Below are 20,101 nucleotides of genomic sequence, written 5' to 3'. Positions count from 1 at the left end.
CGCTTAGCCATAAACACCCATCATGCACCAGAGTCAGAAGTTGCTTTATACAAATCATATTGATATTGGAGCGTCGGCAGTGGGGCACCCATAGCAGGTTCAACAACCCTGATTGCTTTACTCTGTGAATCCACTCAACTCGCTGCAACGTAGTCACACCCGATTCTTTATAACACCTGCTTCATGTAATTCTCCATTGCGAGGTGGGGAAACCTCTCATTGTTAGCCAAATCCAAGTCTTCCATTTTTAAATGGGGAACTTGTGCCAGGCACATGCCTTCAAAGGTGGTGCTTTCTCGTAGTAGGGGCATATGAATGAGGAATTTCTCCGCGTCTTAGTCCTTGGTGACATTCAACTTTCCTTTATGGAGAGGGATATAATCCAAAAACTTGGAGATGGGCTCCATGCGCTCAGCATCTATATCCTTTGTGCCCTCTTTAGCCTTTGAATCTACAACCTTCTCCTTATCCCTTGCTAGTAGCTTATCTTTCTTTTGGAACTGGGTAGGATAGTGCTTTCTCGGCGACTTGTGCACTAACATCGACCTCTCCTACTTCTCTTTCTTCAACTTGGAAGTTTCACACACCGGTGTAGGCTTCGGCCTAGGTGACCTCGATGTCATAGGCACAGGAGTCAGAACCTCCATGCTCACAACTTCTGGAGCCGCTACTTCGAAGGCAACAGTTCCTTCGGTGCTTGTAGTCTCACCTGGTCTTGACGTAGTTATGCGAATAAACTATTGGGTATCCTTAGGTAAAGTATCAAACATAGAGATTGCAACTAAATTTGCGAAAAACTAAGGATTCATGAGTGAGGTACAACAGAGCTCAAAAATTCTAAGGGTGAAAAGTGCTTTCTGTTGGACCGCCACGTGTAATTTATAGGAAAATTTGACTTCAAATCTGACCGTTCCCCCCAAAATCTGTCCATAAATTCTGATTTGGTGGCACATCTTGAAACATTTCAACCTTAAATGTCACCCCACGACTCCTCTTAACCATCTCCTAGCTATCAAATCATGAACAGTGATTGTTTTAATGGTGATTTTTTAGCTGTGCTACGTGACATCTCCCCCCATAGCACAACTCCCTTTGCACACCTTCTGATACTGTGACATCACCCTTTTTCGCGCAACTCCTTTATCGCATAGCTCCACAAACCATTTTGTGTAGTTTGTAGTGTCACTCTCCATTGTAGCTACCTGGAGCTCTAAGATTGTGCTTCTATCATGTAGTCATTGAGCTGGATCCCCTATGTATGCCTTCAATTGGATTCCATTTACGCTTCACGAGAATCGTTCTCCATTCAACTTTGCGAGCTAAGCGATTCCACCATCTGCAATTTCTTTGATGACATATGGCCCCAACCAGTGTATCTCAAACTTCCTTGGAAACTTAGTGAATTTAATATCATATAATAAAACCAAGTCATATACCTTGAAGGTGCACAATTTTATGTGCCAATCATGCCAAGATTTTTCATGTTCCTTCTGAACTTGCTGATGGAATCTAGCTAATAACTTATCTTCTTCGAGCTCCATTAGCTGCATGAGCCGTCCTTCCAATGCTTCGTGGTCTAGCATTCCTGCGAATGGTGCTATGTGGTGACTAGGCATAATATATTCCATATGAATCCTAGCTTTGACACCATATACCAAACAGAAAGGCATATGAACTGTTAGCTTTTTTCAAGTAGTCTTGTATGCCCATAAGACTGTCGGTACATGCACGTCCTAGTAATTCAATTTCTTGTTGCAAATTTGTGTTAGCACATTCTCGAATATCTTATTTAAGGCCTCCACTGTTCCATTAGCCTAGGGGTGATATGGTGTATTCTTTTGATGATAACCTTTAAATACTTTTGTCAGCGTGCTGATTGTTCGTTGAGGAAGTGAATACCACAATCACTCATTAACACTTTTGGACACCTGAACCTAGTTAGCACATACTCAAACATAAATTTAGGTGTTGTATCCCCTATTGTTATATGGAATCTACATCTACGGATAAATACATTTTCCCTAGGTGGGTGGCTACACCTAGAACAACAGAAAGAAAGTAGTTTAACCTTTTCCTATAGTAGATAGATGAGATGAATGTCCTTACTTGTAGTCTTTCGCTTCCTTGGTCTCTTTTGAATCACTCCTATCACTCCCACTCGAACTAAACTCACTCAATTGGTATCTATATCAAGAGAAACAGAAACAACAAACAATCAAAGAATATAATATCTATCTCCTATAAATCAATGGAATTGAAGATATTGAAACACATAATCATCATAGATATGAACAATAATATGAGAAAAGGAGTAAGCTCTTTATTAATGTATAAGGAAGAGTATCACCCAATACAGTTCGATCCTGTGCCACTCCTCCAACTTCAGTGCAACCCTCACCACATCAAAAGCACACCAATCCAGCAACATAACATTGCTTAACATGAACTCAATTCTCAAACCAACAAAATTTCCTTACAAACTTCAGATTCTAGCCCCTTGATCACTTCAGATGGGTACTCAATTTATAGGAAATGGAGGTGGTTTTCTCATAAATGAGGGTACTGAATGGCCTTCCAAACTTGGAGTTAGTTTCCATGGAGCAAGGGATAAGAGGATAGGAGGTTAATGGATCCTTAGCCTATCCAATTTCGAGCTCATAGGAGGAGATAAGAGATGGGATCATTCTAGAATCATATAGAATAAAGAAACATTCCAAAACCCTATGTAAATCTCACTCAATCTTGCCTAGCGCAGGTCAAAGAGGACCTAAGTGCACTACAGTGTAGACCAGAATGGGCCTGCCTGCTCTACAGCACAGTTACCCCTGACCAAGGTTGCGCTGGTGTCCAACGAGGCATTTCAACAAGGCTTCAGGCCAGGAAACTTTCATAGAAGGAATCATTCAATGTGATGACTTGTCTACAGCATGTAACAATTGAATTAAGCTTGTTGAGCCCTAATAGTACTGATCTGAATGTCGGGAGTGATGTGCCCAAATAGACCTGTAACAGCTTCCCCTTAAAGCATGAACTCCAAAGTGATAATGTTGAGTTATATGCTTTACGATGTGATGGAGAGAAACTAAAGCAGACAGTGACTTACGTTGATTACAATACATTACATCATGATATTTTGAAATTTTCATGAATTGTTGAGGGAAGACATACCCATACTCCACATATAAAATTTTCATTACATTTACATAGATAGTCGTCTATTGATATAGACCCATGATAGGATGACCATTCGTGTAAAGCTATTGTACAAATGATTTAGTACTCTCCTGAAATCATAGCCCGGATGGATGAAACAAGATCTGGGGTCTTCTATCTCATTCAATCGTTCACTCAAGAACGAGTCTAACCATGTGAATATGTGATTTGAAGTTGAACATTCGAAGATAGTGTCTGATTACCAACCGATGATGTAAGCTGTTAACGGACATAAGAGAGATCACCGATAATGATAATGATTCTCAAGGTAATGCAATACATTCTACATGGTGTGAAAAAATGCTTTGATGTCGAACACCATACAAAGTCTTTTGGTCGAAGGCCAGCGATGTCAACCTATCGCCAGAAGCGAGAAACTTGCCATTGATGTATGCAAGCCTCAAGGTACTAGAAGGGTGTTTCTAAGTCAACTTCTTGGATAATATGCTAATGTCGACAAGAAGTGACTCTTCGCAGGAAGGCCTTGATGTTTCCCACATCAGTGACATGAAACAAGTGTAATGATTTTGGAGATGGAATGTGATTGGCGACACAAAGTTTAGGAATCGCAATCATGAAAATGACGATTTATGAGTATTGCAAAGGATGAATTTTACTGAGTGACTTCTCTTAAACATTTCGGTGACATTGAATGAATTGGAAGCATTGTCCAAAAGCCAAATTAATGGATGTTGTGATAGACCATAGGTATGATAACCATCAAGCAGGTAACCCAACCCAAAGAGTCACAAAGATGAAGTGAAAGTGTCATGTTCAAGAGTGACTTGCTACCATAAAGTGATTTACCCATTTTCCCATTTTCCCCAGTCATTGCTGACTAGTACCTCTTTATTTTCTAACAAGCTTGAGGAGGATAACATATGCTTGCAATATAATTCCACCCTTCGGGTGAATCCATCACTATGTGATGATTTAATGAGTCTAGCGAAGGTGAAACTTGGTCTTGTCATGATGGACAAGTTTGTCACTATTTGATGTTTTAACGAGTTTAACGACAATGAGAACTCAATCCTTTTCATGTTTAGAAAGTTTCAAAAGGGACAAAAAGAAAACTCCACAAGTTATTTTTCGTAAGTTTGTCTCTCAAGCCAGAAAAAGCGTAAAATAATACAAGAGAGAACCTATTACCATGTTTGATCAATGTATTCATTTTTCTTAAATAATCTATCTCAGTCTGGAAAAGGGTTAAACTTATACTGAGTAGATGTCATTTCCAATCCGTTAACAAGCTGAAAAGGACAAGCGCTCAACAATCTTTTCATATTTAGAGTGTTTGAAAAGAGCTTAAAGATGACTTCAGGGGGTTCCTTTTTCGATGTTTAACAAAGCTTGAAAAAGAGATAAAAGTATGCTCTGTGGTCAAAAGTACAATTCACGATCATGCACGTCAAATTCACTTTATCTGTTGTAAATTTGTTCAAAGAAACACTAAACAGATTAAACATACCTATTTCATTGGTAAAAATGGGTAAAAAACTATAGTTTATTCACTAAATGAACATGAAATAACCATAAAATGATAATTTACCAAGTCATTTTCATCATTAGATATTTACCATTCAGTTTTGTGCTCTGAACCAATTTTTACCTCGAACTTCAGCAACTGATTATGGGAGATTCTGTGGATCATTTTTCATGTCATCAGGACCAAGTAGGAGATATACCTTTTCTCTTCCTTTTAAGTTCATTATTTTTTGGTTCCAAGCAAGTTTTTTAAGGTTTTTGGGTCCCTAGGGAAAATATACCTTGCCCTGGGATTAACATAGCCTATCACATCGAAAACTGCATTGCAGTGCACCCAAACAGAAGGGTACCTAATTTCTAGTGCATTGTCTCAAGGCTTGGGCTGTGCTGGGTGCAGTTGAGAAATTTGTTCCCCCTATTTTACCCATAACCTCTTCAATTTCTCGCATGAAATGGATCCTAACTAAGCTTATGGGTTGATTTTAGGCTTTGATCATATCAGAATGACTATTACTTAGCATGAAAGAGAGCATGAAGAATAGGATATGGTTTCCCTAAATGATCCAGGTACTGTTCAGGCCCTCAGAGACTGTGGGTTACTCAAATAATTCATATTTTCCGAGATGAGGCAACAACTAGAACTATTACAATTCTTAGTTCATTCATGGGATCTAGCGGATCAGGCTTTTCAGATAGGGGGAAGAGTGCTCCCTATATTTATTGATGATGTTTGCTTCCTTACAGGATTATTGAGATGTGGTTATCCCATATCTCTTTTAGGTTCTGCCCTTGGGGGTGAATTAGTGAGTGGTCTAGAATTTATCCGGGACAAGGAATTAAACGTATTACAAACTCATGTGCATGGATTTGCCTATGTTACTTTATGCAACAGATCGATAAGATTGCGAAATACATAGACACTGAAGCAGTTAGAGAAAACATAACAGGTAAACATGTAAACATAACAAGTTTAATAAGGAGTTCACCTAATACTCTTGGGCTACGTCTCCTAATCCAGCCTTCAGTGGTGGCCTCTCTATTATGTTTTCAAAGTAGAATTTTACAATAGTGAGCTCAATTTTAGTCTCACTCAACATATTTAAATTAGTAGGACTGGACTTGGATCCCCCAGTCTCTGGAGTACATAGACTCTCCTTACTGAAACTCGACCTCTATTGGTCATAGTAGTATGAGACCAATCTGAGACTCATACATGACAGACATGTACAGAAGAGTTCACTTGAACCTCTTAAGCCTTTTCTAGAGTACACATACCCTCTGAATCTCTCTAGCTCTGTCTGGCTCGATGCTACCTTCAGGTCAGATCAACTTCTTCCCTCCATTCTCTGCTTTCTTGACTTGCTTTTCTCACTACTTGCCTTATTTCTGTCAGTTCATGGCTTTAAGCGAATCTTATTCCTGACTGTTCATTTTCACTTCCTGTCATTATAGTTCTATTGCCTCTTATCTATTTGAATTCCTCTCTTTGGCGTCATCATCACTGTGTAATGCCTTATAGGGAGGTGGCCACCTATTTCATAATGAACTGGGTATTAGTTCTCTTGGAAATGTTTGAATTGTCGTTATTTCCATTTAACTTCTCATAATGCCCACAAACATGATTCCTCTGCCAACTCATCGTTCATGCCAGACTTCAAACTTTATACAACTCAGCCTATTTACTGTGTTGAATCCAGTCATCCATCGGATCACATGTTTGTTGTCGATCTGGAGCCTCCAGATCTTATGTTCCCCATCCATATCGAGCAGGTAAGTTACATGACATTTACTCATCCGATGTGAGCGGTTTTATCTCTCTTCCACCATACACATGGGACCTAGTGTGTGGCATTGGGGAGGACTCGTTAGAAAACGCTTATCGCTTGAAGCCCTTCTAATATCCTTCTAGTTTTTGTGTGGGACCTGCCTTTGACAAGATCAACAAATTCCATATGGTTTTATGACTTTTCGGGTCCCGAGTCACTCGGAGATTTTCCATATTTGAGGGATTTTCCCAACGATATGCAATTAGCGACTTGTCACTAATCACATATGCGAAACCTCCCCCATTTCTCAGAAAGGCTTCCCGTTTTGTTGTATCGTGGCAGTGCGCATTACCATGGGCCAACGGTCAATGCGCTTGACCGAGGGTCCTCGTTACTCGGTGCTACTCACAAACTACAATTGTTCAAGGATATTTCTGATAAGCTCGACCTTTGTAAGTCTTTGAAACTTTGGCATGAATTTTACAGAGTTATAAAAATTTAGAGAGTTCTTTAGGATCCAATTCGGATCATGACCTTCCCACTGAAAAACCTTTTGGACCACGAAAAGTTGGTTTTTAAACATCAATCAAGTGAGGGTACAGATTCCTCGCTTGCCCAATTTCTATCCATTTTGCACTGCTTAGTTTTGAACCTTTGAGTCCAATCTTCAGGTGCTCAAAATCCCCTCTGTGGGTGGTTCTCACCTCCTATTCATAACTATATCTTCTTGCAATTCATTGAGATATGCAGGTAACATATCATCAATAGAAGGCAATTCACTCTACTCTTTGAGATCTTCAATCAATGATTAAGGTTCAAATAGTCTCAAGTTTTCTACATTAACAACTAAGTAGATGTGTATGTAAGCTGGTAAATCAAAGAAAAAATCATTCTCACAAATTTTCTCAAGTATCTTGAAAGGTCCATACCTTATTAACTTCAGCTTCTTACCTTCACCTTGCATTTTGTCTCTGTTGACATACAGCCAGACTTGATCACCAACTTGGAAACTATGCTTAGTCCGATGCTTATCATGTGTTGCCTTGTACTTGGCTTAGCTCTTTTCCAGCTATTCCTATACTTCCTGGTGAATCTCTTGGATTTGTTCAATGAACTTGGTTTCCTTGTCCACATCATTGTGTTGATTAACCATGATGTCTTTACCAAAGACAAAAGCCAAGGGAGACCTTGGTGTGAAACCAAAACAAGTCTCAAAAGGAGATCGTTGTGTAGAAGAATGCTTAGCTTGGTTGTAAGCATGCTGCACATAACATAAATGTTCATCCCAAACCTTGGGATGCTTGCTACAATAACCTCTGAGAAATTGGATCATTGTCCTGTTGACTACCTCTATTTGGCCATTTGTTTGCGGATGAAAAGTTGTGTTCTTCTTCAGTTTGGTGTCCATCAATTCCGACAAACTTGACCAAAATTTTCGAACAAATTGGGTATCTCGCTCAGATATAATGGAAGTGGGTAATCAAAAATGAACCGATACATGTTGAAAGAACAACTTAGAAGTTTGTTCAGCTGTAATCTGTTTGTTACAAGGTATTAGAATATAAATTTTGATGAATCTATCAACAACAACATATAAATAGTCATGACCTTTTCTAGATTTAGGCAGTCCCCCAACAAAGTCCATGGAAACACTTTCCCAGGGGTGAGAAGGAACTGGTAATGGAGTGTACAAGCCTAGTTTTCTATTGTTGGGCTTGCTTTCAACACACATGGTACACCCTCTTACATATCTAGAAACTATCTCATGCATTTTTGGCCAATAACAAAATCTTTGCAGCTGTTCAGCTGTTTTACTTACACCAAAGTGACCTGATATTAGAGAAGTGTGTGCTTCTCAAATTATCTTTACTCTTTCTATTTGAGGAATGCATAACTTTCCCAAATGATACAAGATTTGGTCCTTGACACGATAATCCAATTCTTCTACTTGTTTTCCATGACTTAAAGTTGCATATACATCTTTAAAATCTATATCTTGAGCATACTGTTCAATGTAGCTTTCATGCAATACTGAATTATGCTTAAGTATAGTGGATGCATTTGTGATTGGTATGGACAACATATCTGCAAATTTATTGTCTATGCCCTTTTTATATCTGATGAAGAGATGAAACTATTATAGAGAACCCATCCACCTATAATATCCTGATTGTTGCAACTTAGTTTGTCAGTGAAAATATTGAAGTGGTTGATGATCAGTATGTATAACGGTCTCTTTGCCCATTAAATAATGTTTCCACTTTTTCACACTCTGTACTAATGCATACAATTATTTATCGTATGTGCGATAGTTAACTACTGTAGAATTAAATGTCTTAGAATGATAGCATATGGGTTTACCATGCTGCATCAACATTTCTCCCATGGCATAGTCACTAGCATATGTTTCAATCTCAAATGGTCTTTGAAGATTGGGCAGTGCTAGTGCTGGTGCTGTACTAATCTTTTCTTTTAAGGTGTCGAAGGCTTTCTGCTGTTTGCCTCCCAACTGAAACACCTTGTTTAATCCTGTTAAAGCATGTAAGGGACCTGCAATCAAGGAAAAGTTAGCAATAAACTTTCTCCAATATTGTGCTGCTCCTAAGAAGCTTCTAACTTCTGTTGTAGATTTGGGTTTAGGTCGGTTTAAAATGACTGCAACCTTAGAGGGATCTATCTTCAATTCATCACCCCCTACAATATGACCCAAATAATTCAAAGATGTCTTGCCAAATTCACATTTTGAGAGCTTACCATAAAGATTCTCTTTTTTTAAAATATCTAGAGTCTTCTTGACATGTTTTAAATGTTCTTCCCATGTTTTACTAAATGTAAGAATGTCATCTAAATATACAATGACAAAATCATCAATAAAAGGTCTAAGTACATCATTCATTATTCTCATGAAAGTAGTAGGAGCATTAGTTAAGCCAAAAGGAATAACCAACCACTCATACAATCCCTGCTTTGTTTTGAAAGCAATCTTCCATGCATCTTGCTCTGCAACTCTAACCTGATGATAGCCACTATGCAAGTCCAACTTCGAAAAATAAATAAATTCTTCAACTGATCTAGTAGATCATGTATATGAGGAAGGGGATAACGATTTTTGATTGTTATCTTATTCAGTGCTCAATAATCAATGCACATTCTCCATGAGCCATCTTTCTTTCTCACAAAGACGATTGGATACCCACATGGCGATGTGCTAGGTCTTATGAACCCTTTCTTGAGCAACTCCTGTACCTACTTCTTGATTTTTTCATTCTCTAAAGCAGACAACCTCTACATTCCGATGTTAGGCAATGGAGCATCATGATACAAATTAATATCATGTACTATTTCCTTTTTGGGTGGTAGACCTTTAGGTTCTTGAAATAGTATATCATATTCTGAAACAAATTTTTCTAAATGAGCTTGTTGTTTATCATTACAGCCCCCAAATACATTGGTTTTGTCAGGTTTCTTTTCCTTTACAACCATCGGTAAAAATTGTTTGTATGAATTTACAATTCTTTTCATCTACCCTGAGTTTATGTGATTATAATTATTCTTGAGTTTATGAGCTCTTACAATATATTCAATTCCATCTCTAACAAGTTGATACTTGTTCTCAGATCTATATAAAATAAATTTCCTATCATACAGGTAAGGACTTTCTAAAACAATTCTACATATATCCAAGGGAACAATATCTAGCTCAACCTCATCTACAAATGTTGACCCAAAAGAAAACCTAAGTTTACATTGTCTAGTCACTTGTAGTTGTGCTTTATCACATAGCCAACCTAATGGATATGGCTTTTTGTGAATTGTGGTTACTAATCCAAACTTCTTTACAATTGCTTCAGAAATTAAATTTACTTGTAAGCCACTATCAAACAAAGTATCAATATTTTGATGCTTGGAAATAACTCTAATATGAAAACATTCATGTATTTTCCTCTCATTTTCTTCATTATCAGTAGATTGTGCAGAATTACTAGTAAATGCTTCAGAACTTTTACCTTTTACACCTGTGGCTACAATGGTTGTTTCATCTCCTGAGTCTGACCCCAAATCTTTTTGAATAGCTGCAACAATCTTCTTCTTTTTTCCATCGTACTTCTTGGGTTTCAGCTCCGGATGCAGAATCCAACAGTGTCCGTCATCATACCCATCCTTCTTATAGTGAGTGCATGAAGATTTGGTATTTTTTACAGTATTTTCCTTCCTCTCTTTCCATTTCTGTTTTCTTTTCTCCTTATTCTTGCTTGGAGTGGGTTTTGATGATCCCCTAACTTCTGGGTTCACATTCTTACCTCTAGCCTCTAGATGTGTAGCTTGAATAGGTACCTCATCTATGCTAGTGGGATTAAACATGAGAATAGTGTGCCTTAAGTTGCTGTGTAGAGCACCTATATACTTCAACAAAGTTTCAGGTGAGTCTAAAGAAATTCCTAGAACCAAAGCTCTTTTTCTAGATTCTTGGGTGTAGCTTTGTACATTTTGCCCTTTTAATTGTCGAAGAGTTTTCTAGATCATAATGGTTTGTTGCATATAGGCTAGTGGATATAATTTATTTTTAATTGCAGAAACAAATTCACTCCAGACAGAAAGAATTTTACCATGCTTCTTCATGTCATCTTGTGTCCTGCCTTCCCACCATACCAAGACAATGCCTCCAAGGCATAGGCTGGCCAGCTGAATCTTACTACTGTCTGAATCAATTCTTTTCACCACTCTTTCCCCCATTTCTCAAAAAGGCTTCTCATTTTGTTGTTTCGTGGCAGCACATGTTACCATGGGCCAACAGTCGGCGCGCTTGACCGAGGGTCCTTGTTGCTCGGCGTTTCTCACAGATTACAACTCTTCAAGGATATTTCTGGTAAGCTCAACCTTTATAAGTCTTTGAAACTTTGGAATGAATTTTATAGAGTTATAAAAACTTAGAGAGTTCTTTTGGATCCAATTCAGATCAGTGAGGGACTACATTCGACAGTTCTGTTAGCCAAGTACACAACTTAGAAATGATGGGAAGATCAACATCAGGGACGTTCATTATTTGGCTTTGCGAACAATTCCTTTTACTATCGCAAAGTTGGCAGGTAGTGCGACACTTCATCTGGTAAATAGATCATATATGCAGTATCCACTTGAGTGCCTTGAGCAAACTACATTAAAATGGAGTGAGGTACTTCTCTCTTCGATGAAAGAGTAGCTGACCAAAGTAAAGAGAGGTAAGATGAAGAATTTTAGCTATGGTTCAATCTTTATTGCCTTTACCTTAGAGAGAATTTCGTTGATGCAACCTCAGCATGTATCATTGAGTTTGACTAGTCCCAGAGATCCACGGGTGCAGAGATGGGTTGAGTTGATGGCTCAACATGCTGGTCAATCATCAATCTCATTTCCTCCTACATTCTTTGGTTGGCTCAGTCAACAACACATTGTCATTGAGGAGCATCCATATGTGGGAATGAACTTTCACAGAGATCCATATTTGAGGCTACTAGTGGGTGCTCAATGGGGTGCTATAGGTAAATTGTTTTTACCAAATGTTTTTAATTTTTTAAGTTTCTACATGTTTTTGTGTTTTTGATGTTTCCAAGATTAAAATAAAAATGTTCTCATGCATGCAAATGTTGGTACTTTTTAGCCAATGGAACATCAACAACAGGAGGGTGAACCAGTACATAGAAATGTTAGAAGAGTAGTTCTCCAGGATTTGGATTTGACCAAGACACTGGCAGAGTTGTAGGATCATATAGAGGGGTTAACTCTCAGTATTCCAAATGTTTGAATGGAGGAGTTACTAATGAGGTTGCAACTCCATACTATTGGTGTACCAAGCCGTTAGATGAGGATATTGTGCATGATAGCTCAGGATATGAACTCTAATCATGAGCATCATTAGGTCTACTTAGGATGTTTTTCTATATGAATTTTGAGTTTTGAGGTTAGATGACCAACATGTCTTGTACACAAATTTTGTAAAAACTTTAAAAAATCTATCTATTTTACTTTTAGTGTTTTTATATATATGGTTATGTGTAATCCTATTCAACTATTGATGTGAATTGAAAATTTTACTTTTACGTGTGTCATAAATGTCTGTTTAAAACAGTTTGCTAATGAATCATTAATGTGTTAAAGTTCCTGGAAATGTGTTAATATTGCATGTAATAAAAATATCTTTCCAAGAGATGAACTCTAAGGAACATACAATATATTGTTGGATTTCAGACGGTATAAACATTTAAAAGTTGCAGTACAACAAGTTGTGAGTCCAGCCTAATGATGATTCAACGAATGCCAAGTGAAATGGCATGAAAGGGGAATTTTATCAATGAGCTACACTTAGCGATATTATTTGTAGAGCGACTGATACAAATCCCTTGAAAAATCACTAACTCACCACTTGGAGTGAATATGGCCCATGCTCCAGAAGATAGGTTCTGTGTACTACGACTAGCACCATCAGTATAACCAACAAATGGTTCCAAAGATTCTGACATCTGTAACAAATACAAATCGAATAACTTAACCACATAAAAACTCTAAAAGTCACACTGTAACACATGCACATGCCATCAATGTATATATAAAATGCTTATTACTATGCAAAATCAGGCATAGTAATGTTTCAAATACAACTTGTCACGGGGTTGCGACAATGGAATTCCATCATAATCAACTAACTCATAAGCACCTTTTGCCAAAACACGCATGAAAATATAGGGGCCCATCCATAATGGTTCAAATTTCCCTACTCCTAGTTTATCAACTTCCTAAGCATAAAGCAAGACCAGGTCTCCTTCTAAGAAAATACAAGGCTTCACATTTTGGTCATATTGTGCCTTAATTCGTTTCTTATGTGCTTTGTTAGCCAATGTGGCTTCACGACATGTTTCATCTAGATGGATGACTTATAAGAAACATGCTTCTTCATCATAAGTGTCGGATAAGAGGTCAATCGTGAGTTTTAATGACAAAATTTCACATTGTACAAGCAATATTTCTTCTATACCATGCACCAATTGAAAAGGTGTGAATCCAGTTTCATTTCTCACCGAGGTTCGTTAAGCCCACAAAGCCAAGTACAGGATTAAATTCCAGTTTTGTTTATGAACTCCTATCACTCGTTGAAGCATTCACTTAAGGATTTTGTTGATGGCCTCAACTTGTCCATTAGCTTGGGGATAATAAGGAGTAGAACTATCATGTGAAAGTCGTAACTTGGCAATCAATTCAGTCATCATATGTTTGTGAAAATGCGAACCATGATCTGTAACTATAGCTTGTGGTACACCAAACCGTGCAACCACATGGTTGAAGAAGAAAAGAGCAGCTGTCTCACCATTGTTGTTTAACGTAGGCATGGCCTAGGTCCATTTCATAAAATAGTCCACGACGACAATAATATACCCATGCCCCCTGGCCGAGGTAGGGTTACATGTCATAAAATCGATGCCCCATTTTGCAAATGGTCCAACAACAGTGATAGGATGTAGTGGTCTAGGTGGCAATCATTTTTTCCAGTCAAATATCTGGCATGCACGACAACTTCTAACATCAATAATGCAATCGTTGAATATAGTTGGCCAAAAGTAACTAGCACGGAGAATCTTTTGTGCGGTAGCATAGCCAGATAAATGTCCACCACAAGCACCATAATTGCAATCATTCAAAACTTTCTCGGCTTCCTCATGAGTGAAGCACCTCTGTAATCATATCTATCCATGATGGTAAAGAGTGTCACCAATGATCAGATAATCTTTGGCTTAGTAGCGAATGCATCGATGTTGAGAGCGAGAGGTATCGGGCTGAAAAGTTTGGGTTTGGAGATAGATTAGTATATCTCCATACCACAGGTTAGATGACGAAATTAGAAACAGAGACTCATCCAGAATTGATGGTTTCATTGTTGAATCGATATTGGCAGAGGGAAGGTCGCAAAGAAGCTCGATGAATACTAGAGATTTCTTTGATTTGGATTTGATGAATTCCAAATCAAATTCCTACAAAATGACAATCCATTTCGAATATTTTACCCTAGCAATTGACGTGATAGAATATATGTCATAGGGTTGCAATCTAAAATGACAGTGGTCTTTCGGAGCAGGATATAGTGGCGAAATCTCTGTACAACTTGGATAGTAGCCAAAGCTAGCTTTTTGACATAAGAGTATTCAACTTCTGTATCATGAGATGGCGACTCATATAATAGATCCAATATTTAGTCCCATCTTCTTCTTGGACTAAAACCATAGCAATGGTTGTATCTGTAGTAACGAGATACATGAAATAATCATTTTGATAATTAGGGGCATACATTAATGATGCTTGAATCCGGGCATCTTTGAGAGCATCAAAGGAAGCTTGTGCAACCTAGTCCCAGTGGAAGGGAATCCACTTTTTCAAAATACGAGAAAATCCTTTAACCATTTCATTGTAGTTGGGAATGAACCTCCTTAGAAAGTTAGCCTTCCCCTGGAGTCTCTATAACTGCAGTAAATTGGAAGGTGGAGGGAGATCAAGAATTTCCTTAACCTTCAAAGGGTCGAGTCGAATTCCTTCTTTATACTCTACGAAACTAAGCAAACGTCTAGAACTAACACAAAGCACACATTTATGTGGATTGAGTCAAATTTTTTAGTGTTGGCACTGTAAAAAGATAGCTCTCAGATGTTGTGGGTGATCACCCTGTTTTCGTAAATAAGCAATTAAATCATCTAGATAGGGTTGAACAATGTGTTTGATGTAATGGAAGGCATAATTCATTGCCCTCTAAAAAGTTTCCCTAGCGTTCTTCAAAACAAAAGGGAGTTTCCTATATGCGAATGTGCCCTAGGGACAAATAAAAGCAGTTTTATATTGGTCTTCTGGTCAGATATTGATATGATTATAGCCAGAAAAGCCATCCATAAATGAGAATATTTCAGATCTGACACAGTCATCAATTATCTAGTCGATAAGGGGAGTTGGATAGTTGTCTTTTGGACAAGCGTTATTAACATCCCTATAATCAACACACAATCGTATTGTTCCTAGTTTCTTCATGATAGGAACAAGATTGGAAACCTAATCAATAAGACGAATGGGGTAATGAAACCAACATGCAAAATTTTTTCAATTTTTGCTTTTATGGTAGCAACCTTCTTTGGATGAATAGGATGGAGGTGTTGTCATACCGGTTTGACATTAGGATACATTTTAATCTCATGTTCAGTTATACTAGAATCAATTCCTGGAATTTCCTCATATGACCAGGCAAATATATCATGGAATTCACGTAAAAGAGCATGATAAATTTCAAGTTATGATGGACAACAAGATTGCCAACATGGATGTTTTCTACAATTCCATGTTTGGTCAAAATTTTGATAGAAATGGTTTCTTCGATATTTTACATGTTTCATTCGTAATCAATTGTGTCTATAAATACAAAATTCAGAAGGAAATCAACAATTTAAAGGTTATTTGGTTCATTTGAAACATCTTTTATGTGATCTGGAAGATGGGGTCGATGATGATAATCTTCCCATGGTTCTTCTTCTATCATCACTGATTGGAGGATTCCTTCATCAGTAGAAAATGCATGTGAAAAAGGATTAGAGGAAGTACCATATTCTAATGAATGATCAACCCATACAATTGGTGGTAATGGATTTGGGTTTGCCACACAAGACAAAAAGATTGTTTTCTATGCAAACTCAATGGGGCTTAGCAGCATGGTTTCATTATACATATCATATTCAGAATTATTGGAAATCTTCCATGAATGAGATGAAGTGGAAGATATCATGTTGCAAGTCTCAACTTTTGCAACTTCCACCATTTGTGATGGTGACGGTAGTGAAAAAGTACCCATTAGGGAAGAATCTTTGAAGAGATATCTCTTATAGACATATTTGGGCATTGCAACCCGAAACTCATATGTCCATAAACTAAGGACTCCTTAAGTCCCTAAAAGTGTTGCTTCATACCCTAAAGGATCATGGTCAACTGATTACATCATTTCCTAGAAGTTCCACTTGAAAAACTACTCAGAACTGGCCAAAAATACACCATACAGACTGCTCCATGGACAAGGTGCGATGCATACTAACTGCCTAACTGGACAAGTGCGATGCATACTAAAATGGCCTATTGTGGGGTGCGATGAGTGAGAATAGACAAATGGAAGAGAAAATTTGCAAGGTGGATGATCATGGAATCTTCCAGAAACTTCTCCTGTGACACTTGCTTCTCTGAAGTCGCCCAGGGATGAGTAAGAGATCATGAAATCTCCAAGTGGAACCAATTGCTATCAATGGAATGACACTAATCAAAAACCCAGAGCTGAGTCACACCCTTGCAAGACATCTATATATGGATAACACATCTGAGAGATCTAGAGGCTGGAATTTTGTATTTTGTAAGGAAGTGTTGTTGGTTTGCTGAGAAGAGACATTACATTGTAGGTGATTTGCTTGTTCATGAGGTGAAGAGGGCTTCTACAACTGGGAGGATGATGCTAGATTACACAGTTGGGTTGTAATCCTCTCTTACATTACTATTAATAAAGTTCGTTGAGCCTTACATTACTAGTAATCCTCTCTTGTATTTGTGAATCTTATTATTTATGAATGCAATTGTATGGTCAATGTGTTTCTGATTCCATATTTCTTATGATGTTTTAGATAGATATGCTTTGATAGTTTGTTGTTACTTTGACTCTACAGGTACTCCTTGAAGTGAGATAAGTAGGAGAGGAGTGAAAAATTATATAAAGGAAAGGAGAAATCAAGCTAGGATCAAAGCGAGAGATCCAAGTTGGTCTTCTATTATTCTCTTCCATCTATCACACTTAAAGGAACTCTTGAAAAGCTTTCATTGTTTCTTTCTAAGATAGCTACCCATCTTAGTGGGACTAGCAGTTCGAATCGACACTAGTTTTCCCTGAAACAAAATGGTGACTCCGCTGGTGATAACATTTTTCCCCTTAATTTTTGAGTTGATCAAGTAATCTGCAACTGTGCAAGAAAGTCAATCAAAACCCCATCATTCGCGGAGGCTGGCGAGTCAACCATCTTTGACCCCAGAAATGAAACCATCTTGAGCAAAGCGTTCTCCTTTAACAGAGTCAAATTCACCTGATTTATTCGAAACTTGTGTTTCAACATCGTCAGAGACTATAGTTAGTCCAATTATTTCTGGTACATCTGCCTTTACAGAAGAAGTTCCATAGTTACAAGAGGACATTAGAACTGATCCTAGTGTAACAGTAGACACCTCTATTCCTGAAGCATCTCCACCTAGGACTAATCAAGAAACTGAATTTCACTTACCTGAACATCTGGAAGTTGAATTCTAGAATTCAGAAGGTGTCACCCCTCCAATATCTATTACTGCAGAATCTACACTTTCTTTCGCTCCAGAAATATTTTACAGACCTGACAGTCTACCTCTTCCACCTGGATTGATTACTATAGAAGAGATAGTAGAGGATCTTCCACCCAGTACTCTACTGCATTTTGGAACTGGGATCCACATATATCCCTCTATTACATAAGTTAGCTCTTTTTCATTTCAATTTCTTGTCGAATCGCTAAGAAATATTTTGGATAGACTAAACATCTCTGAACAACCCTCAAAATCTAGGACTGTGTCAACTGACACAGCTACGATGGAGCTTCCTGCTATCGTTCCTACAATGGTTGCTTGTATACCATCTATCCCGACAAGTTATCAACAACAAACTGGAGTCCAATCAGGGACTATTTTGACGACATGGTCTGTTCCTATTTCTTCATCCAGAATTTCATCTGGTATTTCTTATGTTGAAACTCAACAAGTTGATCCAATGTGTCTTCAAAGGCCAATCTACCCTTTAAGTAGTGGATTTCCACCATATGGGGGGCAGTATGCCTTTTCATTGTTCCCTCCTAGAGAACAACCATATGAGAGTTTACAACAAAATTCAGGTCAAACTGGAATAACATCCAATAGTCGGGTACCAATATTGCCTCAACAATCAAGGGTTGTATATTCAATGCAACGAGTCCATCCTGTGTTGAATATTCCCACTACACCTGCTATTGTGACTATATCGCAAGTACAAGCGCTACCTGTTGTATGTCAACCTCAAGTTCTCAGGTTGCAATACGATAGCCTCTCGTCTCAGCGATTCAATCACAACTCAGGTTAGTGCCTCCTTATCTAGAGCGACTCAGGCTCAAACAGGTACTATGACTCTGCATCTTGGTCAATCGTCCAGTATTGGACAATATCAAATGGTCCAATAACCATGGCTGGTTCAATATCAACAACTGAAATTCCAGCAATCATACCAAGGACATGAGCAACAAGTCTTTGTAAGTAATGGGCAACCACATTTCCAAAGCGGTTATCAACAACCATACTATAATGGTTATGCCCATCAACCTTATCAAAGTTACTAGCATCAAATACATTATGCTGGTATGCAAAGAGCTACTGCTCAGGTGATTACATCTTATCCTGGGTATGCTTCACCTAACCTGAATCAACAGTCGCCCTCTATAGCAACTCTAGAATTACCAGATCTAAACTGGTTGATGAATGATCCAATTGCTTACGCCCCTTGCTGGCTTGTGATTCCTCATTAGCTTCCCCATGATATTCCTAAATTCAATGGAAATATAGGTGAATATCCATCAAATCAGGTGATGGCATTCCATTTGTGGTTTTCATCCAACACCTTGAATGATGATTCAATTAGGCTTCACCTTTTTCAGTGAATGTTAATAGGTGCGACAGCTAAATGGTATATAGAATTTCATAGAGATTCATTTGATAACTTCAACACCCTTGCCACTACATTTTAACCCATTTTCAGTTTCCCATAAGGTATGAAACAGGAACAGAACTCCATACCAACTTTAAACATATGATAGCCACTCACATATCTTATCATATTCATGAGTGGCGACGTCATCTAAGAATGGTGAAGACTTATGTTCCTGATCAACTTTTAGCTGAATGGTTTATAAAGTCATTATTACCCTCTATTACAAAGGATGTGGCTAAGGGAGGAGTTGTCACTGAAGAGCAAGTCATTGCTCGTGTGCAATATTTAGACTTGATCTATACTCAGTCTCACACGCTCTATCACAAAATTCCTGACGCTCCTAGACCAGAATTTTCCATTCCTCCCCCTCCTAAATCAAACAAAGACTCTCATGTCGGTAATGGTGTGATAGGTACGATAAGCACGAAAACCACAAAGGCTACATCTAAGAAAGCCCATACAGTTTCTAGTAAAAAAGTAGATGAAGAACCTCTCACCGCGGAGGTCAATTCTATGTCAACCGACAAAGGAAAAAATCCTAAGCAACCAGGGGGCAAGAAGAAAGGGACAAACAAAAGAAGAAACAGGAGAATTCAACTCCTGAGAAACCTTCTGGAAACCCTGCTGAAAGGAAGAATGCTGGTCAGACATGCTTCATATGTGATGAGGACCATCACACAAAAGATTGTCCACATCAAGCTGAGGTCAAGAATTTCTTCAAAAAGACTTCAAATACCTCAACGGTATTGACTGATCCATTTCCAAATCCAAAAACTATCCTGATTGCGAGTGATCATGCTTCCCCATCCCAAGTGCTTATGCTATCCATATGAAAACAACAAAA

Source organism: Pinus tabuliformis, chromosome X (assembly GCF_031772625.1).
Source record: "Pinus tabuliformis cultivar Carrire ecotype Pingquan chromosome X, CPIR1, whole genome shotgun sequence".
NCBI lineage: Eukaryota > Viridiplantae > Streptophyta > Pinopsida > Pinales > Pinaceae > Pinus > Pinus tabuliformis.
The sequence above is the reverse complement of the archived record's forward strand: the minus strand, read 5'-3'. Positions refer to the sequence as shown.